Raw genomic sequence first — 25,127 nt, forward strand, 5'->3', positions numbered from 1 at the left:
CAGTGAAGGACACCGGACTGTAGCAATGAAGGGGCAGCATCAGCTGGGAAGAGAAAGGAATCGGGAGCTGTAAACAAAATCTGCTGTGACTGGAATGTATTTCTTTTCTTTCCTCCTTGTCAAACCACAAATGGGAAAATCCCAACCACAGCTCACTTTCGTTTATTTCTACTACTTTCACAAATGTTTGACATGATGGCTTTTAGAAATGAGGGAGTGTGTGAATGAACCCTGAAACCCGCCTTCACGCTGTTATTGTACCAGCCAGGACGCAGCAGGACTGTAGCTGTGAGAAGGGTGCACCAACATGTACCCGGGGCAGTGACTCTTTCAAGCCCATATAGAGCAGAAAGAGCCTTCATCAGTGCCTCTCCATGTGGAAAAGGGCTTGTATTCTAGTTTTGTCTTCACTGGCACAACTGCAGTCTCCCTGGGGGACAAAAGGAATGTTTACAAAAATAGGGAAAACAGTTATGACAAAGTTAGAGACTTCTTGGGTTATGGGTGTTTTTTTTGGAAAGGAAAACTCTGCATGATCTGTCCATGGGCTCAAAAAATAGGGTGGTGTGTAGGTTGCTGGGAATAGGTCAGATTTCTACATGTCTTCTGAAGACAACTTTAATTTCCTACCACTCCCCAGAGTGTGTTGTGGATTGCATAGGCACAGTTCAGGGTTTGATCACAGAAAAGGTGTCTTAGGCTTTGATCAGACCAGTCCCTACCTCCCACCAGTTCAGAACAAGAACCAGCTCGTGCTGAACCCTTGCAGTGTTAGTCAGGTAGGACCTGGGTTCACGCTAACCCTGCCTTTGGAAAGTGAAACCCACTGTCAGTTTTCCCCAGCTCTGTTCAGCTGATTTCTATCCTTAATTAGATATCAAGGCTAGATTGCAGTGTGGGTTAGATTGTGCCACTCTTTTACTACAGTAACAGTGGGTTACTGCTGCATAGGAAAAAAGTTACAAATAAAAAATAATTCTGTAAATACAGCCCAAGGTGTATTCTGTGTGCTTCCCATGACACCCTTTTGGTTGCATTTGCTTTGCAGGATGGTTTGTTTACTCTTTTCTGTGTGCTCCCCCTAAGACGAAGTTGGTAGCTCTGATGTGTTTTACTCGTCATCAGATGACTGGTTCCTAAGGGTGGTTTTTAGCTGTGGAGGGCAGGCACACATAGGTCATTTTCCCAGAGGGTCCGTGCTGGTGTTCAGCTGTGTCTGAATTCATTTTGTTGTACCTCAGCGGTGCTTCAGAATCACCCATTCCTGGGGATCCCCAAGGTGGCCACCACAAAGGTGTCAAAGAATTGAAGTTTCCTAACATATCTAACGGAGCAGATGCAGATCTAAATCTTTGCTTGCCCACAATAAATAACAAGATAATAGACAATGCATGTAGTTAAGTCTGAATTCTATTTTTTTTCAAGATTTCTGGTTGAGGGTACTCAAAAAGTATTGAAAAGTGAGATGCTACTCACTTTGTTACTCCAGCAGGCTGTTCACTTATTTTGCTTCTTCATGTTGTTCATTCACAAATCAGAAACTGAAATGGTGCTTTTCTGTTAAGTTCATTTGTTCTCATGGACGGATTACATTTCTTACTGAATCCAGAGAGGTGTGAATCTTGATTTTGCTTTTCAGGATTAATACAAATGTTTTCTTTTCAATTTTGGTTGATTTAGGCTTGTATTTCTCCTGCTTCTGCACCTTGTGTTTTGCTTTGAGTTTCAGCATCAAAATGATCAAAGATTTCAAAATGAGAATCAGTGGAAAGTAGAGGTAACCTGGATTTCACATTGAATTGTAACTTGCATGTGATTTTCAGGCATTGTTCATCTCATTTTCACATAAAAGATGATCTGCAGACTGCCAATGGCTTAGAAGCCAGTCTGGAATAAGACCAAGAAAATTTGGCCCAAGCATAATTTTGGGGGGTTTTGTATATGTGTCCCATTGATACAAAACTAGAAAAGAAAGTCAGGCTCAGGAATGGCAAGACCTTACAACTCCCCTGGTATAGCAGGAGCTGCTCCAGGCATAGCAAACGCCCATGGCCATGAACATGCTGGCCATTGTAGGCACCCAGGTGGAAGAACCAGAAGTAGTTGGAATTTCCCCATTGTTCACCTCAAGTTGGCTCCCTCCAAGCCCCAGTGATACAATAGGTATGTTCCCAAACTTTTCATCATAGTGATGCCCTGTGAGTTTGTCATTCCTGTGTTGTACCTGCTTCCTAAGCAATAAGTAGAACTGCCAGTAACCACTAAATTAACCACGAACGGGAACATTTATGACAACACACCTGGACTTCACCCTCCAGGCAAAAGCAGTGTCAGGCAAAGTAAATCCTTCCAAGCGCAACTTTGCTGGCTGCGATTAAACTCCCCTGAGCACATTTGACCCTGTACTGTGGGAGAGTTATTTGCTGTCATGCCCTGTCCTTGTGCATGCACATCCACACACAGCAAAATAAAATGTTCTTCTGTGAAGTTTTGGCCACCTGTCAAAATCAAGATGCTAAATTTGAAACAAACATCTCCATATTAGCTGGTGATTGCCATATTGTTGCTACTAGCAACTGCTGCCTTGTTAGTGTTTTATATAAACACTCCACTTTTGTATTGCTATCCCATTTTAAAGCACAACTACCTTATGAGGATTTCAGAAAGCAAATGCTTCTTGTGGCGTGGGCTCTGCCTCCTGCCACAGGGCACCGCAAGGTCTCTACGCAAACAGAACCGCCACTACTGCTGTGGAGGGGACATGCGGAGAGTGGATGTGTGTTGCACCACAGTTGCTGTGGGGCAGGGCAAGCCGGCCTCAGGCACCAGCACTGACTGGCACAACTGGGGGGCACCGAGGGCTGCCCCGCCTGGAACTGGGGCAGCTAGTCCTTGCCTCTGCGTTTGCAAAAGCATGGTGACTCTTCCAGGCTGGTAATAAGAGAGGAATTCCCACCCTCCAGAGCAAGCAGGACCTGGGATAGCCTGCTAGCGAGAATGGGGTGGAGAAAAGAAAAATTGCTTTTGAGACTGAGTTCAGCTATATCAGCTCATTGCTGGAGAGGGCTTGGCTTGAAGACCAGGCTGTTCTGTTCAGGCCTGTGTTCCTGCAAGGTTGGCCGTTAATTACTGCTCCTGGCATGCAGACCAGGTGCTGTTATGACTGCGTTTGCTTATTCCACTCCTGTGTGCCTGCTCTGAACCCTGGTTTTGCTTTCAGATCTGTAGTGGCTGCACAGAGATGACAATGAGGAGTATGTAGAGAAGGTAGCCTGCATGCCACCATGTCCATTTCCCCATTCAGTTGTGTCTGAGGCTCAAACAGAAGACTTTGTTCTCCCTTTCCACTTCCTTCTAAAGGTTTGTTTGTGCTTTGTTTGAGCTTTACCTTTTCTCCCATTTATCATATGAGTATGTTTCTTTGGGATTTTTCTCTTTGAAAACAGTCACTGTGTGTGGTCTTGCAGTCATGAACGGCCTTATTAGCAAGAATGTTTGCAAGGGAGGATATATCTTTAACCAGGCCAACTGATGTAGGTGCAAAACCCTTCCCCAGGTCTGAAAAGAAGCGCCTGTCTTCAATCTAAGGACAAGTTGAGAAGAAATGCTCTGAATTTTGCTAGATACATTAATCAGTTACATGGTTACCTATTGAGATAAGATAGGCAACCCAGAAGAACCTCAGGAAGGGTCTTTTCAAAGAGAGATTGAATCCTTTTACCTTTAGGCACCATAAGATATCAAAATGCTAAGCCAAAAGATGTACAGTCCAGCCACTGCTATAACATTTGTGTAAGCCAAAAACCATATTGCTACAGAGCATCTTAGTATTGTTTGTGCAACACCATGAACAGATCCTGTCCTTGGGTAACTTAACTGAACTTAGTACTCAAAGTAAAAATGAACATTCATTTTCCTGTAAGTTATGCCGAACCTAAGATGCTGGTACATTTGCAAGGGGGTCCTACTTCCATTTGGTAGGTAACAAGGAAAGGTACCTATTCTTATTGAATTGTACACAGATCCCCAGAATGTATCTTTCAAACATAACCCCTTGGAATTATTATAGCTATAAGTTAGTCACCTCCAATGCTATACTCAGCAAAAAGATTTGCTAAACTCAGGCACTGAAATTCAACATATCACTGTAATTGACTCCTGCCTGTGCTGTATTAGGAGAGCCAGATGTGCTAGAAGAGGAGTCTGAGAGGCCTGTGCTACATTCTGGTGGTTGTCCCTCTCCCCGCATCATTTCTGTTTGCTTCCATAACCAAGCATTCCCACAGTTTTCTTTGGGTGAGAGTGTGCTGCAATGTAAGCCTGTCGTTAACTGTGAGACTGGCATGAATAAACAATGCAGATAATATTTCAGTACTGACCTTAAAGGAAAAATCCTAACAAAAATCGCAAGCATGGAAAAAGTCTAACGATTGAACAGGCTTACTCATCAAACCTACAGTGCTCAGTAATCCCCCTAATAAGGGAATTTTCAGACTAACCAAAACGTGTAATTGCATCTTTGTGCTGGGGTTTTGTGCGTTAACTCCAGGAGGTGCTTTGGGTTTGCCCTTTGATTTTTCACGCACCATCTGAAAGGTAGCTTGCCTTCTTTCTGCCTCAGTTTCTCATGAATAATGTGCTGAAAACAGAAGGTCACTGCACTGCATAAGGTGTTTTGATATCTTTTGGTGAGAAGTGGTACATGCAGGAGAACCCTGTGAAGAGTTTGGCAGTTGTTGCCTCTTCCATCTCCTATATGTGCCACATAGCAAAGAGAAGACCTTAATTTTAGCTTTAGTGGCAAATCTTTGACAAATGAAGGTATTTTAAATGCATCATCTGTGAGGACAGCATGTTATTTTCTGAGCATTACTTGTGTCCCTCAAGGTCTTTGCGGTTCTACTTACCACAGCAAAATGCGACAGTCACTTTCTGGCCAGACCAAATACTTGCTTATTTTAAGCATGCAGCTTATTATTGGGAGGAAATATGACCTTCTGAATGAAATAACCATTCAATATTGTAACTGAACTAACCATTTTATCTAGGTTCTGTAATAAAAATGTTTCGGAGCATGAACTGCCCTCCCTTTGCCTGACCTCTGAGAAGGGATGTGACGTGGGGACTCCAGCACAGTCACAGCAGCGGCTACCCTTTAAACATCAAGCAGATCATGGGAATGGTGTCTACAGGCTCTTTGAGGAGCTACTTCCTTCAAAGTGAGCTTGGGAAGGGACACATGGCATTGCAGTCATTGCAACCACTGTGTACCCTCAAGCTTCTAAAGAGGCTCGTAGCATCCTCAGCAAGACAGTTTGCAAGACCACTTAGCAAAAAGGGTCTATTTCTGCATGGGGTTGTGGGGCCTCCGTGGCACCTCCTCAGAAACCCCCAGCCCACAGCTCTCTAAGACACTGGTGTCTTTACTTCTCACACACAATATTCTTTGTCTTCTATTTTTTACTTTCCTATGTCAAATTCTTTACCTTTAGCCATGCAGAACTTTTACCAGATTTAAGTGGATTTAATCCTCCGTATGCTTTTAATCTTGGGCTCCTGGGCTCACAGGCAAGGCATATGTGATTGCACTTTTTTCCCCGGTGTTTTTTACTCCTCTATGACCCCCAGTAACTTCTGGTCTCTGCATTAATTTCAGTCACAACAGGCAAGTGAGCAACTCTTCCCGAAGCCAGTGAATTTCCTACAAGCATTTTGGAAATCAGTGAGTGGTGGGAGGTTTTTTACCTGAGAAAGAGTCATTGAACAATTTTGGGTGGCTAATCAGCATGTGTGCCACAGCCACCGTGCCCATAGCTCTGGGTGTGCCTGATGGAAATGGCATATAATCATGGTGGAGATCAAGCTCTTTGCAGGGAGGTGGATCAGGGCACAAAGGACACAGCCTGCAGGAAGTGTCACACGGCTGGTTCCACTCTTCCCAGAACAGTATGTTCAGATTTTCAGATAAGGCTTCGGTGACTACATTCACCTACATTCGATTTTGAGCTACAAAGATGAGGAAATGGAGGGTGTAAGGTGGTTAGATGGACAGCCCATTCTGTCTGTCAGCAAGGCCTGTGCCAAGGTGTGCCTCTGTCATCAAATACATCTCTGGTGGGCTGTTAAAATATACAAGAACTTCTTTTCAGTATACAAGAAGTGCTGAAGATAAGAGGTAGCAGCTGATTTTCAGAAAATTCCTATTTACTCTTCTTAAAAAAACACTGGGATGGTGACTGGAGGGATATATGTAAGGAGGTAGACTTCTTGCTCTTTATCCTAACGACAAGCCAGAGAACATCCCTTTTCATCAGTGTGACCAGTCTGGTCCCTTTCCTCTACTGTCATCATAAGCAAATGAAAATCAATAGCATTTGGGCTTATGTATCACTTCAGAGCTTGAAATTCCCCTCTTCCACTTTCAGTGCACTGGGGTACCTGGTCAAGAGACAAAGGCCCATTTTATACCCCAAAGATTACTTATTTTTAACGTGTGGGGAGAATACAATAACAACTAGTAATAATATTTTCTCTTTGGTCAACTAGTGATTTTTGCTTAATTTACCTTAGAGAATTTTGGCTGAGGTTTGGCCAGTACTCTGTGTAGATAAAGTGATTTTAATGAAACTAAGGAAAAAAGATGCCTGTGTTTCCCAGTTTAGTTTCTGAATGCTGAATTATGTTGTACTGATTGAAAAAACCCAAAACTTTCATCAACTTGAAAGTAGTTGCTTAATGTCTCACACAGCGGTAATCCTCTAAAAGGAAATTAAGGTCAGACACTGTGGTTGGTTTTTTCTCTTCCTTCTCTTTTTTCATTCTTTACTGTTGTTTAGCAGATCCTGGTTTTAGTTCCTCAAAACACAGTTTTTGTTGGTTCTCTTTTTCTTGATGTGTAAGATACCACTACTTTTGCAGAATGAGTTTTCCCGCCAAAAATGCCTTCCCTTGCAGTGGTTTGTGTGGCTGGTTCTGCGTCCGTGCAGGTATAACTGAAAAGGGCCCGATTCCTGCAGCCTGGCTCTCCATGCACCCCAGGTATAAAATGCCACTATTCTGATCTAGGTGTCATTCAACATTAAACAGCAATAAGTGACAACAAAAATGGGGGAAAAGTCCCAGGCTTTTGGTGTGGGATTGTGCCTTTATGAGAGAACATCTATAAAAGCCTGCTGTCAGGAAATAGCCTATTACTTTTAATAAAAACTTCTGTCCTCAGAACACAGAATTTAGACACCACAGACTCTTTCACAGTGATACATATGTATGAGGGCTACACTTTATATGGTCAAAGTACCACCCTAGTCTCTGTTCCTTAGAAGAGAAGAGGGATGGAAACAGCTTTTGCCCACTTATGGGGTTTTATCTTCTTTGCCGTGAGTTCTGTGCCGTTGCGGCAGAGGGAGGCCGGAGCAGGCCCCACTGACTGCGGGCAGCGCTGTGCTGGGGAGATACTGCCGAGCGCTCTGGTGAGGAAGTGGAGCCAAGGACCAGATCCTCAAAGATACTTCAGGATCTATTGCCTTTTTAATCACCTACCCACCCTGATTTTAAATAGGAGTTGGGAACAAGTGCCTTGGCAGATTTTGGATGAGGTGAGTGTCAGGGAGAGGGTGGGCAGGCTCTGGCAGTGTGAGGTGTAACTCCTTTCAGTCTGCTCTTCTTCATGACCGCTGTGCACTCAGCATAGCTGAGAGAAAACTACCCTGCGCCTGGCCAGTGGTTTTCATTGTGATCCCTTTTATTTTCAATACCAGCAAAAGGAGATACAGAGTCTACATGATGCATTCCCCAAATCATTTCTACAGAAAACAGATGGTAAAAGCATGACCTAGGCTGCACCTGATCGTTACAGAGGATGTGTTTAATATCAGGGTGCTTGCCTGGAATGCCAAGTCTGGGGACACAGAGAGAAAAGGGAAAGAGATCAGCATCTAAAATTTGATTTGAGTTGTCACAGAAATATTGCACAGGAATGCTGCAAAGCTGGAATTCAGGGACGAGTTGCTCTAAGTGGTACTTGAATCAAGTTTTAGTCCATGACTCATCTCTAAAAAAGTTAGTATGATTCAAAGATCTACTACCAGACAAAATTTTATGAAGGAAGAGATCTCACTGTGTCCCTAGTGGAATTCTGCTCTGAATGAACTCTGCCTTGGGCTAACTTATGGGGCCACAGCAAGTTGTTTCCTGTCGTGCAATTTGCTTTACTGCAACTGGGCACTGGATCACTGAGATCCTCTGGCACATCTTTACCATGATGCCATGCTGCACAAACCTTTAACAGGACGTTGACATGCTAACGATCTTGTGCATGGGCAGAAGCCATTCCTTCTCCACAAATCTGATGCATTAAAAGTGATATGCATCATGACAGGAAAATGAGGAAGGTTTCCTTTTCTTTAATAAGTAGTGTTATAATACAAAATGTAAAATATGAATCCTGCTAAGATCTTGCAAGAATTCAGGAGGTGTTTGGATGTGCCCCTAAGATATGCAAGAATAACAAAAGTGTAGAGAAAACCAAGAAACCATCCTATTATATCAGCTGATTGTGGGTGACAGCACTTGCACATGTCAGAACTGATTTGTACTACAGACTCCCTAGTTGTCACTGGGCTTTACCCCATTAATGCTGGCTAACCTGATTCCTGCTAACCAGCTGTCCTGCAGGAGAGTGTGTGCATGCTCACACTTCTCTCAACACCTCCAGGAATGGTTATGCTTCAACTTAAGAGCAGCTAGTAACAAATCTTCAATGTACCTGCTGACTGTAGCTCTCTGTAGAAGGGGGTAAAGATGTTTCAAGGGGGAATAGATTGTGGTCCCTGGTTTTGCTATATATGAATCTTAAAACCTTTCATCTGAAGGACCCGCAAACCTTCTCAGTGTCTTTGCTGGTCAGCATATGGAAAGCTACAGAATGATACAAATACCTTTGCATTATTTTCTTGAAGTCCGCTTGGCGTTTGGGGAGGTAGAAAGTACCAAACATTGTCAAAGACCTTCCCAAACTTGTGTTGCCTTGGGAACATGTTGTTGTTGTGTCCAAATAACAGCTAAAAGCAGGAACACTTAAGGCAAAGTTCCCATCAGTATGAATCCAGCAACAACAGCAGCCACCATGCTGAGAACATCTGACAGCTGTCAAATGGGCTGTAACAGAGCAGGGAGGAGGGAGATGGTTTAGTCTGTTGAACAGCTTCCACCTGTACCCTTGGCACATAGCTCCTGGGCCCATGAGAGGCGGGGCAGCAGCCGACAGAGATGCTGGGTGAGGAGTGGCTGACTCCTCAGATGCAAATATTGAGACAGCACTTGGTGCAAGCCACTGTGACTTATTTTTGGACTCAACCATTACAATGACAAAGGGTTCAAACCCTTCAGCTGGTGCATAGTGGGAAGGCTTGTGGCAAGGACATTTGGCTGACATCTTCAAGGAGACAAACATACCAAGTAATAATTACCAGAACGAAATATTTTTTTAATATCTATGTAGATACAGTATTCTTCTATTTTTCTCTCTCATTTTCTCCTTTCAGACCATGGTCTGATGGTAGGGTGGGGTAAGAAATGCAGTTTCTGGTGAAAGTTCAGATACCGGTGAAAGTTACATATGACAGGCAGAAGCTGGGTAGATGAAAGAGAGCGCTCAGTGAGGAGCAAGCAGCTCTGATCACTCCCATGTTACCCAACTAGTGCAGTGCCCATAGCTGAGGGCAGTGGTAAGCATGGAGGTCAGAGACGCCCATGGAAGGTGGACAGGAAAAGTGACAAGCAGAAAGAACCTGCCCTCCAGCTGCTCAGCTGTTTATACCTGGTTTTCCATTTGTTCTTCCTTTGGGAGACAGATCCAAAGCCACAGCAGAGACTGGCAAGAGGGAAGACAGGCTAGAAGAGGTCTGCAGGGTTTCTGTAGAGCCACTTGAAGACAGTGAGGAAAAGCTACGCATCATGCTTTCTTTGAACAAGAAGGACAGGGTTCTCCTGAAATGTAGCTGCAGGCTGTCTTTATCAGTTCTCACTCTTCTTTTTTTTTCTCCCGTTTGTGGACACTTTTATCCCAAATAGAAGAATGAGAATCTATGACTTTGGTGGGAATGCTGTCCAGTTATGGCCGTCTCCCTGGATTTGGCTTAAGCTGAGTTTGTTCCTTTTCTTCCATTCAGATTTATAAACATAGCTAATTCTCCTTGTCAGGGGCTTGGGAACCCCAGCTTTCAAACTCAGGCTCACTAACAACACGAGCAGGTGTCTTTGGCTTCCCTCTCATAAAGACCTGGGAAATTAAATTGAAGAAAAAAAGTTACCTTGATTGCCAAGTCAAGCTGGGAAGTGGCTGGGAAGTATCCACTTTATGGTTTGATGGGCAAACCTATGGTAGTTGCCTTGACTCCATGTGCTCTCATAATGTCTCTGGTCATATGACTACATAGATTTATTTTTTTTTCATAAGATCCACATGTCATTCTGGGTTTGAAATGAACGCATAAGGAGTGGGCTTAAGATAAATGTAAATAATATTCTCCTCTTTCTTATTTCAAACATTTTGAATGCATGTCATTGCAACCCATGTGATGTTTTCTAGCACATTTTTATTTCTGCATTGAGCTATGCAGCTACCACACAGTTTTCTGTGATTATGTTTCCCCTCCACACTGTTCAATATCTCTTGTCTTTGACCCATCCAACCTGATGTTTTTTTCCTGGAAATGGATTTCTCACTAGACAGATAACTTCCCTCATGATTTCATGGAATATGTTTCACAAGAGGGGAAAAAGGACGGTTACTTCTGCATTTTATGGAGATGTTTTTCTTAGAGGCTCAACATATCCATAAACAGACATCACAGAGAATGATGTTGCGATTAAAATCCACCCACTGAATTTAACTTTTGTTTTACTAGTTTGCAACAAAAGACAGGAAAGTGGCCCAATATTGGTAGGTCTGTGACTGACATTAACTGTCTGTCTAGCCTGATTTTCCTGCTGCTGTTTTTCTCAGTGCAGTTCTTTAATCTTCCCTTCCAGTGTCTTGGGAAATACTTTGGGAACATAGAGCGTTGTGCAATCTGAACAGAAATTTCTTTTGAAAATCTGTAAGACTCAGAAATTTTTCATGGGATGGGTAAAGTGTTTCTCACCCAGCTCATCATCCTGTATCTGAAAAGACTGGAAATTCCTTGTGGAAGAGGAACCAAGGAGGCCACAGAGATATGGGTTTGCGTGTCAGTCACCAAGGGCTAGCAAGCCTAAATCCCAACTCCCCTTCAGCTCTGAGCACAGACTGTAGGTTCCTCCTGGAGCACTGTTGGTGCTGCATGTGCCTGCACCAGCATTCCCACCCCAGGATGAAGGAGCTCTGCTCCTACATGGGATAGCCACATGACCGGGCTTTCCCTTTCCATTTTCCCATTCTTACTTCTGCTGAATGAAAGGCTGCTGTTCATCTGGAGTATCTTTGTACCCTTATAATGCCTGCCAGGGCTGCAGTGCCAGCATTCTTCTTCAGAGTAGTCATGGCAATGTGCAAGGGAGGTGACCAGGGCTTTTCCAAATCAGCATATTCCTCTCTTAGCTGGGGCAGAGACTGTGTAGGGTTGGTAACAGGATCTGACATGTCAGCACCTGGCCCTATCCTATCCTATCCTATCCTCTCCTATACTGTGGGGACTTCTTGTCAGTGAAAACAGTTTTGCCATCAAGCCACAGCTGATCTGTCATCTGGGCTCTGCTCTGACAGCCACAGATAGTTTCAGAGAGTCTCCCCAGCTTGCTACTGGGTAAAGGGTAGGTGATGGCCTCAAGTGCCTCTTACACCTGATCTCATGATACTTCAGAGGAGTGAGATGCCTCTTCTCGCTTGCTTATTCTGAAGCAAATGTGGAGCAGATAGTGGGGGGTCATCTCCCTGATCATACAGGAAGGGATGTTGGAGGCCAAGACCAGGGCCATGTCCCAGTGGTACAAAAAACACTTGCCCAAAAAGGAACTCTCCATTACTTCTGGGTATCTCTAACTAGAGGCTGCCATTCCACCAGGAACACACAGGTTGCAATGGACAAAGGAGATGAGGTGGAAAAGAGGCAGTGTTCTCTTTCTTTGGCAGATTAAAAGCAGAGAAATATAAAATGGCTAAAGCTTGTCTGGCACAAAGAAGCCAGAATGTGTCTTTACGGTAGTCCCTTTCAGTCCTGGATCTCTACATCTTGTCTAGTCGCCACTTACTGGTGAGTCCTGTCAAGAAATAAAAGAACTCAGTTGGTGGTCTGGATTTTTTACAGGCCATCTACTTCTTCCAGAGCTATCACAGCCTGCAATTCAGGATTGCTAACAGGAATAGTGCTTACTGGTGTTTAACTGGGTTTAGACAACTCTTAGGTGAAAGTAAATCTGTGGTGTCCTGTGACCAAGAGTGACCTCATTCCTCTTGGTAGGAGTACACAAAGGACGCACCCTGCACATATGTCCTTCTCGTTCCATGTGTCCACACATGCACACCTCTCAGCACACTCCCTCCTGCAAACCTGGCCTCACTGTTGTGGTGCTGCATGTTTACTGCATGATCTGTTGACAAAGGGGAGAAGATCAATTCAAAACAATGTGGTCATGGTCTAAATACAAGGTGGTGCCTCTTCTTTCACTTCCCACATTCTGACACAAGCCTAAGCTAGCCCACATAAGATGGCAGATGAATGCTATGGCATACAACCGCACAGCTATGTGAAATGTCACCAAAATTCACCAGAAAGTGGCAACAGGGAAGCTGGTGGGCCACACAAGGATAAGAGAACTACTGCATCTGAAGATGAATACTTCCTTCTCTTCTTCACACCTGAACGCTGCCTGCTTGCTGTACACAACCCACAGCTCACCAAAATCCAGCCTGTGTGTCAGGCAGAAGTTTGTGCCACAGCTGCGGAGGGGTGCAGCAGGGACTAACTTCTAGGTTGCCTTCTTAGAACAACCATGGGAACTATCTCCGGGAGAGTCATTTCACCAAGTCAGAGCCTTGGGAATGAAGGCCCAGAGTCTCAGATGGCAGAAATCAGCAGCAGTCACTGCTGTGGCGACATGTTGACTGGCACTGCCAGAGATTCTGACCTATGACAAATGTCTCTATTTTTTCCCTCCGTCCCGCCATTTACACTAGCATTGGTACTCCAACACTGAAATCACAAAATCATGAGACAAACATACTTTTATTTTTTTGGGACGATGGCTATAATCAGTTTTGCATGTGGCAACACTAGGGGTTTGCTGAAGGAGCACAGACTGAACCCTCATTGCTCAAGGTGCTGTTCAAACACAGCACAAAATAACAGCTTTCACCCAAAGAGGATGCAGTCAAAAGCTGAGACTGAGTGGACACAGCCAGTCCAAGGGGGCATCACAAGGAACTGGTGAGACATGCCTGTCAGTGCAGTGGGCATAACACCCACTGGCTGTTTTCTCTGTCTAAACTGACACATCTACATCCAAGCTAGTCATCTAGACTCTCTCCATAGTCCGGAGAGAGAGCAAGGCTTGTCTACATGGAGAGGAATCCTGTCCTACAGTAGGAACCTAAGACAGCTCAGAGAGCTTCTGCAACTGGAACCACCACTTTCTCCCTGTTGACTATAAAGGAGCTTAAACCACAGGCTCAGATGTTTGCTGTTTCCCACAACACTATATGCATGTGGTAAACACATAGTACATACTGAGTAGCATACACAACATGAATGGTAGCACGTTTCCTTCAGTGTAAGAGGAAAACTGGAGGGAGTGTATTTTCCAGATGAAGAAATAAAATGAGATGGAATAAAAACTTCTTCTTGCTCTTCTTCATAGAAAAATGCTCCTTTCAGTTCTTGATAAAGACATTCTCCTTGTGCAGCTCTTAGGAAATAACATCACCGTTTTCCTTCTGCCTATACAGCTCGCATAACAGTAGCACCTTGCTCTTAAACTCTTCTCCCCAGCAATAGCTCTCACTCTGCTCTTTTATGCTCTTTGCTCACCTAAGACCCTTCCAGCAGCATGGGTTTGTACCATTCCCATGCCTCCTTTATGACAGAAGCAGCCTGGGATTCCCACATCTGATTTCTCCTGACCGTTTTGTAACAGCTGCTTCAAGCTCCCATCATGCCACCTGGGGATGCTCTGAGTTGTGTTCTCCCCTGCTTTGCCTAGGGCATGGTGAGTGCAAAACACTCCCAGGCCCAGGCAGCAGTTGGGTTTATGCCTCCAGTTTGACCAAGCAGAAGGCAGAAAGGTAAAAAAGGAATGAGATCAGAGGCAGGTCTGCAGCTGTGGTGGCATGTGTCAGGAAGAGGCTCCTGCGAAGGCTGCGGAATAGTGGTGCTTGTAAGAGGACGTTTCAGCCCACTGTGCATTCAGAAAACAATTGCTGGTGACATTTCTTCATGCCCTCCTTGTCCACAGAGAGAAACTGGCAGGTTCTGAGGTATTATGCTTTTTGTTTGCATGTGGGAGGGTGATAAACTAGAAGCGGGGTCTACTTCCCTGAGCCGAAATAAGCAAGCAAGCAGGGAAAACCCAGTCCCTTTAATCTGACCAAGTATAATAATTTTTAGACTTTAAACAATCTACACTGGATTATGGAAAGGTAGAAGTTTTCCCACTCTCACCTCACAGAGATTGGGGGCCTTTGCTTGTCTCTCTCTTTAGCCCTGCTAATGACTCTTGAGAACAAGGATTTAAGAATACATAATGGTACAAAATGGGGAAGACAGATAGCCTTCCACAAGGGCCACAGCAGCTGATCTGCTGAGTAACTGTCTAAAAGGCACATCAGAGAGATTTTCTCTGCAAAGACGGTTCATGTGACTGACAGTATCACATGATCCATGGCAGCTGGCTGGTATCTTGCCTCAGTGCCTAGTGGCTTGTTGTGCAAGCATAAAAGTTTTCTACAATTCAGACATGCTTAGTTTCTTTTAAAGGAGGTCTTAATTTTGTTGTCAGTCAAGTGACTTGGCTTCACTTGTGTCATTCTTTTGAAAGTGACTGCATGTCTTTTGCTGAGTTGCTCATTCCCATGACCAGAATTCCCCATTTTCTGGGACATGTTGGTCATCGTTGCCCCACTAGGTCTTCTCTCAGTGCTGAGATGACATTACTTGTGTCATCCCCGCAGTAGCTGAGTACTTAGTGATTACAAACCACAGTATATTTGAAAAAGTCAGAGGTGGGGTTTCAGATTGTCTGGTAACACAGAGGAAAGCCTACAGTTGTCACATTCATGCTTCAACAACTAGCATTCAGCCAGGAAATCTCTTCTCTTGGATCCCTGAGAAACTCTTATTTGTCACCACCTTTGGGTGACTTCAAGCTATTTTTTCATATTTTTCACTTGGAAGTTTTAACATTTCACACATGACTTCAAGCCTTTGCAGTCCTTCAGAGACCAGAATACACATGAGAAAACCTGTGTCCATTAGCCCAGATACAAATAAAATTTGTGACATGCCACTGACACTCACGCCTGTTGCACTTTAAATAGGCTGAACACCATTTGCATTTATCAGCCTGAGTCACTGGGGCACTTTATCTGTCTTGACATGTTCCTGAGGTACCTCAGCATGCCCTCAGATGAGAGCCTCAGTTGGCTGCAAGGTTAGAACAGCAGCACCTCTGCCATCCTCCCCACCTGCAGGACAAAAGACTGATGGAGAAGACAGGCTTTGCAAGGTGAGGAAAAGCCATGCCTGAGGTGGCCTCATTCTTCTTCAGGTCTCCTCAAATGCTGGCTGGTCCCTGGGACCACTGCTAGCCAGCTCACAGACCTCTCAGTGCTTCTTGTCTCTGCCATATGTGGCATCTTATCATGGGTTCTCGTGACAGAGATACCCTTGGAGGCAGAGCAGAGGAGGTTAGCCAAACAAATCTTTCCAGAGTATGAAACTTAACAGGACTAAGAGTCTTTTGCAAGTATTTTCTAACCTGGAAGCTGTTGCAGGCAGGTCCCAAACCTCAGGGCCAGGAGGAAGGTCAGGGAGCTCTAACTGGTTCTCCACACACCACCTGTCCTCTCAGCCTGTGCACTCTGTTCTGGGAAGGAGCTGAAATCAGACGGTGCTCCCAGACTTGGGAAGGTCTTCCAGGGCTATCAGATGACACTGGATATACAGCCAGTGTTACAGACAACATCCCAGCCACTGCTCTGAACTGATGGTGATAAAGCAGGATTCTGCTTTTGAAGTGAGTCACTATATTTCACTAAACAAGCTATTTTTAGTCCATTTAGTTATTCCAAATTGAACAAGAAAACTTGAATTTTGGGGAGGCTGGCCAGAGGCTCAGAGCTATCTGAGCATTATTTTGTGTCCTTATAAAAATGCATTGTATAAAGAAAAGACAAGAAGATCCATCCCACTAAATGCATAGTTACATATACAGACATCCATATACGCAGACAGGCAGCATTTGTGTGCTTGCACAATTCTGTCATTTTTACTTGGAAAAAAATCAGACACCTGGGGCAGATTTGCAGACTGAATTTATAATTTGCATCCATAATGGTTCTGGTACATATACAATGCCCATGTAAGGGGCTGCCCTGCCCTTTCTCCATGCTGATTGCGGTGAGGTGTCTACAAAGCAAATCCCCAAGCAACAAGCTCAAACAACCTGAAGGCTTCTGTGGTGTAGGCTGGTCTTGAGAGTTTGTGGTTCTCTGAACAGCCACGCATAGTCCCCTTACTTTGTACTTAAAATATACTCAAGGATGGGAAAGCCCCAAAAAATCTGGATGGCAGAAGCACTCAATAAGAATGGCAAACCTTGTGAATGAGGCTTATCACTTTTATTAGCTCTGGAAGTCTTACCAGCTTTCTTCTACTTCCTGATTTTAGAAACAATTTGGGGAACATCCTTTCCTGTGCTATTCTGGAACTTCTGCTTGTAGTTGCAATTGAAACCAAGATCTGTGAAGACCTGTGGTGGTGGGAAGCCCCTACAGATGACCACAGCTACCTCCATATCCAAATACTCAGCAGCTCATGGAAGCCTTGAACAGAGCTGAATTTTCAGCTTCAGCCATCTCACTGAGGAAAAACAGTGTACATATAACATAGTAACATAGGCATTAGCAGGTTGGATCAGGCTCACGAGCTGCCTAATCCAGGTTTCTATCTCTAATGCCAAAGGATGCCACTTGCTTCAGAAATGGTTGCAATTGTAATGCCTTTATAAGAAGGTTTTTCTTCCGAGCCCCTAGTTTATTAATTTTATTTCTTCTTCAGAAAAAAATATAGAAGAGGGCTGATTTAGGTCCTTATTTCATTAGAAACTGTTTCCCTAAAAAAAGCAGGACTAACACACTGGTAACCATTTCAGTTTTACCAGTACTTCACCTTCTGTCCCCATGGGCAGAAAAGCAGTGTTCAAAGGAAAGATTACTGGTAAGAATCCAGAGTGTTCTTCTGGGGCATCTTCTACCCTCCAAAATAGCATCAATTAACAAATGTTTGTCTAATCCATGCAAGCTGCGACACATATGGTGCCCTTTTGCATTAAGTTGTAGCAGCAGAACTCTGAGCTTGCTGTCCTTGAAGGGAAAAGAGCCTTTCTCTCTGCTGGAGCCTATGCTTTTCATGTCACTCAGTTCTCTCGGTCATATCCAGAGAGACCCTTATCTTGGTTTTTCCTTGTAAAGCACCATACAGTCATGTTAAAGAATGACTAAAAAAGTGAATTGATGTCTTCTGCTATTGCTTTAGTCTTTTCACGCAACATAAGGAAGACGAAAAATGCTTGAATGGGTTTATACTCAAAATTCTGGATTTAATTTCTCTTTTTTCCAGGAAGAGTCCTTAAAGTTATACTTTTTTAATGGTCTGCTAAAGAAGGTAGATGAAAATGTTTCCATTAAAGGTGCAGTCTTTCTTCTCCTTTAAGTGTCAGCTGCTGAGTTACCATTTACCTTCCTTTGTCACCCAAGAAGGGGCCAAGAAAAACAAAGACAAGATTTACAATTGCCAGTAACTTTACCAGTAAAAAACAAAAAAACAAAACAAAGCAAAAAAACACTCCAAAGAACCAGGAAGGATTGTTGTTTTTCTGTGTGCTTTTCAGCAGAAAAAGAAGCCCAGATCTGCACTGTAGGATCACAAAAGTGACGCAGCAAATCAATTTTAAGAATTCTGCCTATAGGTATTATGTAGGGGAATTTCTGCTGGGAAGTGTATCTAATACAATAACTGAAACTTTTTTAAGTACCCCAAACAATGGAAATTAAAAACTACATCTGAACTGACTGTGAGAAGAAATTAGATAGGAATACATTTAGATCTTTCTGTTCTTTTTCAGTCAGCTCTCTCTGATAAGTCACTTCTCAGCAGAAATGAGTACCATTGATGGGAAACACAAGATGCACTTTGTCCATCAGTATGACAATATATTGCAATTGAGGCTGCATCAGGAGGTGTAGCCTATTATTTCCCAGACCTTCAGACTGATATATTAAGTTCCCCCCTGAGTAATTTAAGAAGTGTGGGCTTTATGAAGAAGTGCTAACTTGTTTGAATGTAGGAGGAAAGCAAAAAGTCAATGAAATGTGGTAGGCTGGCTGACCTGTGCATGGGCTGAATGTTTTGCCTGTGTGAAGAGAAAGACTGTCCAGGGGTGTTTGCAGTTTAAGACTGTAGCAGACACTCTTTCGGGAAAGCTGGTATGTTTTCTCCCCCACTAGGATTTAGAGCTTGGGCTGTTAATTTTACCTGAGGAGAGGGTCTTTCTAAGAACAAAAGCAAAGCCTTTGGGCCCTGCAGCACAGAGTCCCTTCCTCCAGTGCTGCCAGGAAAAAGAACATTAGTCTGATTTGTGGTGCATTTCCAAATACATGGCACAATTACCTGGATGGGATGCAGGAGGAGAATGTGATCATTTTTACTACGTGTATGAGCCACACAGAGTTTAGACGCATGCATGCAGAACAGCTGCAGGAAAAAAACCCAACCCCAAAATCCAGCTGAAAACCAAACACCAGATACCAGGGTACACCATACTTCAAAAGCTATTCTGTGCCTGCTGGGGTCCAGAAAACTTTTCCTTCTATTGCTACAAGAGAGCTGTCTGGTCCACTGGGCAAAAGCTTTGCTAAAAGTCAAAGCCAGCTCTATTTACATCCTAGATTGCAATGCATCCAGCTGGCATTTGTTGAGAGTGGCAGCATTTTCTGAATAACAGCCTACACAATGTAGGAGATTTCTGATGCATTTTTGTGAGAATAACGGGCTTAAAAAGCATTGCTCCCCTCAGGGTGCCTAGCCTCCTTCATTTTCCTCTAGCTGTGAAGCTTAAAAAACACAAGAGCTGGGACCCTGAAATGAGCACCTTACCCAGCAGAGTCTAGGGGAACATTTATGATCTGTGAAGCTGATGAAATGTATTTAAAAGATGGACCTAACTTTTTCTGCGATGTGGACTTCCCTGTAGCTGTGCTAGCAGTCCCCCTCAGACCAAGCTTGCCCAGGGAATTTCCCTTTCTGCCTTTAGTATCCTCCTGATTTATTATATTTCAAAGCTTCTTTAAAACAAACAGAGCTGCTGTCTCTCTCACCTCCACTTGTTTTGAAGGACCTGCTCATTAGATAGCATCTGAACCACAAACTGTCTTACCAAGATCAGAATGGAGAAGCCCAACCAGAAAAGTGGCGCTGGAGGCAGGAGAGCTGCCCCCGGCTGACCGCCGGCGTGAAAGGGTGGGTGGTGGACATCAACGGCTTCCTCAAGCACAGGCTTTGTGCAGGTGACTCTCCTGAAGCAAAAGCTTGTGCCCTTTATATATAAATCGGGAAACATCAGATGGCTGATTTGAAAACCAGTGACGAATGCTTAAATGCTAGAAAAACAGTCAATTGTTTTGTATAAAGAAAGGTTACTGTGTCAGTGTGTTCTATATAGAGAGCCTGGGTTTGGGCTCTGGGGGTGGGCACGCTTGATCGACTCTGATGTTGTTGATCTAGCCATTAGCAGGATTATTATGAACCTTGCTTATTATAGTGCCACGCCTGGGGCTCAACCAAATCAGGGCACCACAGCTGAGAGAGGGACCAGGTTTCTGCCTGAGCAGGTTGTAGCCTGGGCACAGCAGGTACCTGGGGTCCATGCAAGGAAGTTACCAGTTTGAAGGGATCTGGTACCTGCTACCACTTTCCTGGGGCATCTTTTAATGAACTAAGCATAATAGCCTGGAGGTCTGCGTAAGTAGGCTCTCGGAAGTTAGCATGGGGGTGGGTTTCCCTGGGGGGAGGACAGGGGCAGTGGCATGCCCATTATGCAGGGTCGGGGTTAGGGAGCAGGGTGCTGCCCGACTCTGCTGCCCCCCAAGCCAGCTCCACGGTGAGCCCCTGTCAGGGTCAAAGTGGTAAATTTCCTGAGGAAAAATAGCTTAGATTTCTGTCTGTGCAGAATGAAGGGAAGACTGAAACTGTTTTGGAAATGATTTCTGCATCATGAAAAATTTAACTGAATATAAAATGCTACTGAAAAAGTAAGGTTTCCTCGGCTGAAAACCAACTATTTGAAATGTGAGTCAGCTTCTTGCGTTTCTTCCACTTTCAGCAAGAAAGTCCCCAGCAGCCTGCCAAAAATAAGATTTTGAGCAGCTGTTCTTGAGAAATCAAGCCCCTTTCAAATTTCTTTTTCAAGCCAGCACGAAAAAGACCTGTTTATTTTCTCTGGTGTAGGTCAGTAAAAGTGGAGTCGCAGATTTACCCGTCTCGCCCGTCTCCAAGCACAGCCCGATTTTTGCTTTTGGTTTGGCTCTTAGTTCACTCATGCAGAAGTTGAACTTTGAGGAAATCCCCAAAGACAAAGCCTGGCCACAGTACTACAGTTAGTCAGGTGCAGGATTTTCCCGTCATTTGTTTATAACTGACTGGAGAGTTTCTTGGGTTTTTTTTGTTATTTTTCAAAAAATACTTAAGGTAGGGGAGTTTCAGGGATTATTTTTGGAGCTATTATATATTTTTTCATATCATGTATTTCATATATGATATGAAAAAAAGAGAAGTATAAGAAGTAAGAAAATCCATTTGACTTGATATTTGTGAGGCATAATCTGTGTACACGTTTTCTTGTGTAGAAGTAGGGTTACTGCTGCTGTTAGCCAAGGGGAGATGGATGCTCATGGCTGGGTTTCTGGGAGGCTGCGATCGAGGGCCACCACGGGGTCAACTTTACAACTGCAGATAAGAGCAAAGTGTGGCTGGCTGTAGTTAAATATTGCTGCTTGCCCAAGAAAGGGAGGAGTTGTCTCTTTAAATGCCTCTGGATGTGTTTGGGCCCTTTTAGCTGCTTATTCTTTTCCTGTCTTGCAGCTGAACCCTTATTTTTGCAATGAAGCAGTGGAACTGGCACATCAGAGATATGATGTGAGCCAGAAGGGCCAAGAGTGAGACCTGGCCTTGGCCTTGCAGAGGATGTGAACAGCACTTTGGTGAGGCTGATGGAAACTGTGCTCACGTGAGGACTGCAGGATGAGGGAACGTCAAGCAGAAAAGTGATTTTTTCTTTTTTCCACAGGAAAACAGGTAACATGGACACATAGGTTCATCCACAAAGCCAGGAGAGTCCATGAAATCACCTAGTCTGCTTGCATGTCCACAATGGAATTTCAGCTGGTTAGTTTTGGAGTGAGCCCAGTCAGCAATGCATGCTTGACTACAATACTTCTGCTCTTAGTTAACACATACACCACCACCACCCAAAAAGCTTTTCCTTTCAAATTGGAGATCTCAGCAGAGAGATCACCATTTAGCTTGATATTTTCTTCACCATGGTTCAAATGTTCATAATGACTTTACTAACAATGTGGTTATTTCCACATTTTATTTTTCTCAGCTTGTACCGCTACCACTTCTCCTAATGTCTATTTCTTCTACTTTCAAGAGCCTCTTGTGGCAGCTCTACATTTCCTCTACATGAATGAATCCACACCCATACTCTGAGTCATCTCCTAATCTTCCCTGTAGTAATTTATCTGGGCTGATATCCTTCAGATTTGCGCTGTAGAGCTTTCTCAAACCCTGCAGCAGTTTTTATGGGACCTTTCTGCAGTTTTGTCAACTTTCCAGATCCTTTAAAAAATACAGACAACAGTGTGTTGGAAGTCCTTCAGTTTCATTGTTTCAAACACCCTTCTAAGGCAAAATTAATCTCCTTACTTCTGCTAATTGTTTTTGATATACCCAAAGGTCACACCAAGATCTGAGTGTATAAAAGCTTCCTTACAAGTGGTTGTCTTGCCAATAAACAGCTGAAAGAGGCTTTAAAACAAGCCAACTGTCCCAGCTTCCATCATCTACCTGAATTAGTGAGACATGGAAATCTCCTGGATATAGTTACACAGTGTACAGATCGACTCACAGAGGAGATGAGTCATTTTGATCAAGAACATTTTGAAGAAGTAAAGGACTTGCATACAGTTGATACACAGAGAGGACAGGGCTAAGGCATCCTCCTGGATGAGTTTTGTGGGGTCAGGCTGAGTACAAGAGGCTTACAAAAACAATAGTTGGCAATATATATATTATTTTTCTCGATTATATTGTTCAGTAAGAAATAGATGCAATGAGTTTGACTAAATCCCTCCTTCTGCCCAGAGGTGGGCAACACAGTGGGACTTCATTTTGACCTTAAAGCAAATGGCATTTTGCTTTGATGGCTATAACTGATTTGAAATGAAATTGCCCATCCACTGATGGACAAGGGTTGCATGGAAAGCACCAAGGAGGCGCTTTATCCTCCAGTGGGAGCTCCTCAGTTCCCTTGCTTTTCACTGGTTATGAGAAATCTCAGAGAATGCCATTTCTTTCATATGCAAAACCAGAAGCATTGCCTCAGGCTGCAGATTAATGGGGCTAATTTCCACAGCCAGGTCTCTTCTCGTTAATCCACCAATACGTGTGGAGCAGGGGAACCACTGTGACTGTGCCGCAGCCCTGGTTTTCTCAGTGCCTGAGTTTTGAAATATGTAATGGGAAGCTAGGAACTTGCCACTTAGCTTCTCAGCAGTGGACAGTGATATGTGACTGCTGCCTGGGACAAGAGAGGAGGCAAGGTTAGTGGCTGAGGATTGATGTAACAGGTCCAGCAGCTGGGCTGTGTTTCCATATAAAATCCAAACATGCAGGCTTATCTGCAGTATACCTGGTTTCTCCATTGGCTTGGATGGCCTATAGAGACTTGCACTTGCCCTGGGAAGGGCAGCAAGGACATCTGCTTCCGGCAAACCCTGGGTCCATCCGTGGCCACAGATCCTCCAGTGAGCTGGGCTGAGACTACCTCAAGACACAGCACCTTCCAGTCTGCCCTCTCTCGTGGAAGGTTAAGCAGCACAGATGTATTTTCTACCTCATTTACACCTGGTTCCCATGACAAGATAACACTCAAATCTTCAGCAACCTCAAAGAGAGCAGAATCAGAGCAATACGGTGTGAAGCACACCTTGATGGTGTACGAAGGTTCTCCTATATCAGCCAACTGCAGCTTTGTCCGCTTGTTCCCTGTCTCGCTTGTGACTTGTTACATGTCTTTTCCTCTGCAGAGCAGGTGACAGGGTCACGTGTGGAATAAGAAACATGAACGATACTCCAGTAACGCCCATCTCTTGTGCAATGAGAGGAGCACACCCACGTACACCATACCCGGTGCTTCCTCCCAAGGCCCTCACTTGCTCTGCCGGCTGCGTGGTACCAGGGAGCTCAGGGCTGCTGCAGATTTGCAAAGGTTTTTCTGCTTTGGGTGACATTTAACTATTAACCAGTTTTGTGGAGACTGAAGTAAAAGGTGCCATTTGTGGGAGGTGATGTGTGGATGGGAGAAACAGTAGCAGTAGTAGGTGTCATGCAGTAAGAACTATCTGGTTGTGTTTACCCATTTAGACCTTGGTTTTCTTAAGGAGAGAGCCTTTCTGGGTCCCTGGCACCCATACGAGGCTGCAGGCTCCCATGCTTGGCTTAACCTGGGTGCTAAGTACTCCTGGGCCTGGCTAGCAGGAGATTGCCTGGCAGTAGAGGCAGTGAATGACTGCATGACTGGGCTTAAAAGCTTGCAAATGTGGGAGCCCAAGTGGGGAGTGGGTGGAAACCTTCAGGATCCATTCATGCTGGTGGCTGAAATAACCCATGCAGGTTGACACCATGGCACGGTTTGATGCTGATCTCCATGCAAACCTGGAGCTATCTCACCCTGCTGAGATGAGACTTGCCCAGCTCTGCCTAGCTTAAGTGAGCACCCAAGGCTCTGTCAGGGAACAGACACTGCTTCAAGCATAACTGAGCAAGAGGAGGATGAGTGTTACTTGGCTCAGCTCAGCTCTGGGGCTTGTCATAGCACTGGGATGGCCCCACAGCCCTCTGGCTCATCTTTCCTGCTCTTAAAGGTGCCTGTCACCACTGGCACAAGTGCAATGCACAAGTACATGCCAACTACACTTGCACTGGGGTAACAACAGGACCCAGCTCCTAGCCGCTTTTCGTTCACCCATAAATCTCAGTAATCCTCCCCGGGAGGATGCTGAAGAGGAGGATGAAGCGAGTTTCCCGTAGGCAGGCAGGAAATCAGCAGCACAAGGGGACTGGAAGTAATGTGGAAAAGGAAAATGCTAAACTTTCCTAAGCCTGAAATGTTTTGCCTGAAACATAAAGCCTGGCTTCTCTCTGGCTTTAGCTTGGAGTCCCACCTAGGTCAGCTCTGGGCACTGAAGTGGGCCTGTGCAGAACAGCAATGTCCTCCCACTGCCTCAAGTCAGAGGAGCTTACCTTCGAGACCACTGCCAGCAGGTGCACAGATTTGCTTTTCCTGGCTAGGGGGGACCCTGCAGCCCAGGCACTGACAGGGTCTCCCCTGGACACAACTGAGTGCAAGGGGCAAGGGTGGGAAAAGGGGCTCCCTGGCAGCGTTACGAGGGACTTGAAGGCACGTGGCTAAAGCAGGGCTGTGCGAGCCAGTGCCAGATGACTCCAGGAAACAGGAATATGGAGAGGGACATGTTCTCCAGGCAGCCTATGGGCTGCCACCACTGAGTCCCGGGTGCAAAAGTGATTCAGGCTCTCAAGATGCTTTAGAAAAAGAGACTGTGATTGCTTGAACCATCCATGCTGGAGCTGATGAGA

At 44.6% G+C, this 25,127-nt stretch overlaps 1 protein-coding gene across 1 annotated transcript in view; it reads right to left on the reverse strand.

The window, feature by feature from the left end:
• LOC119150376 (T cell activation RhoGTPase activating protein) overlaps window positions 1-24,806 on the reverse strand; it is a 36,682-nt gene extending 11,876 nt beyond the window's left edge. Inside the window, exon 1 of the mRNA XM_037392876.1 lies at window positions 24,774-24,806. The gene's annotated coding sequence lies outside the window, so the exon portion shown is untranslated. The remainder of the gene's footprint in view (window positions 1-24,773) is intronic.
• Between the last annotated feature and the right edge of the window lie 321 nt (window positions 24,807-25,127).

Source organism: Falco rusticolus, chromosome 6 (assembly GCF_015220075.1).
Source record: "Falco rusticolus isolate bFalRus1 chromosome 6, bFalRus1.pri, whole genome shotgun sequence".
In the NCBI taxonomy this organism is placed as follows: domain Eukaryota; kingdom Metazoa; phylum Chordata; class Aves; order Falconiformes; family Falconidae; genus Falco; species Falco rusticolus.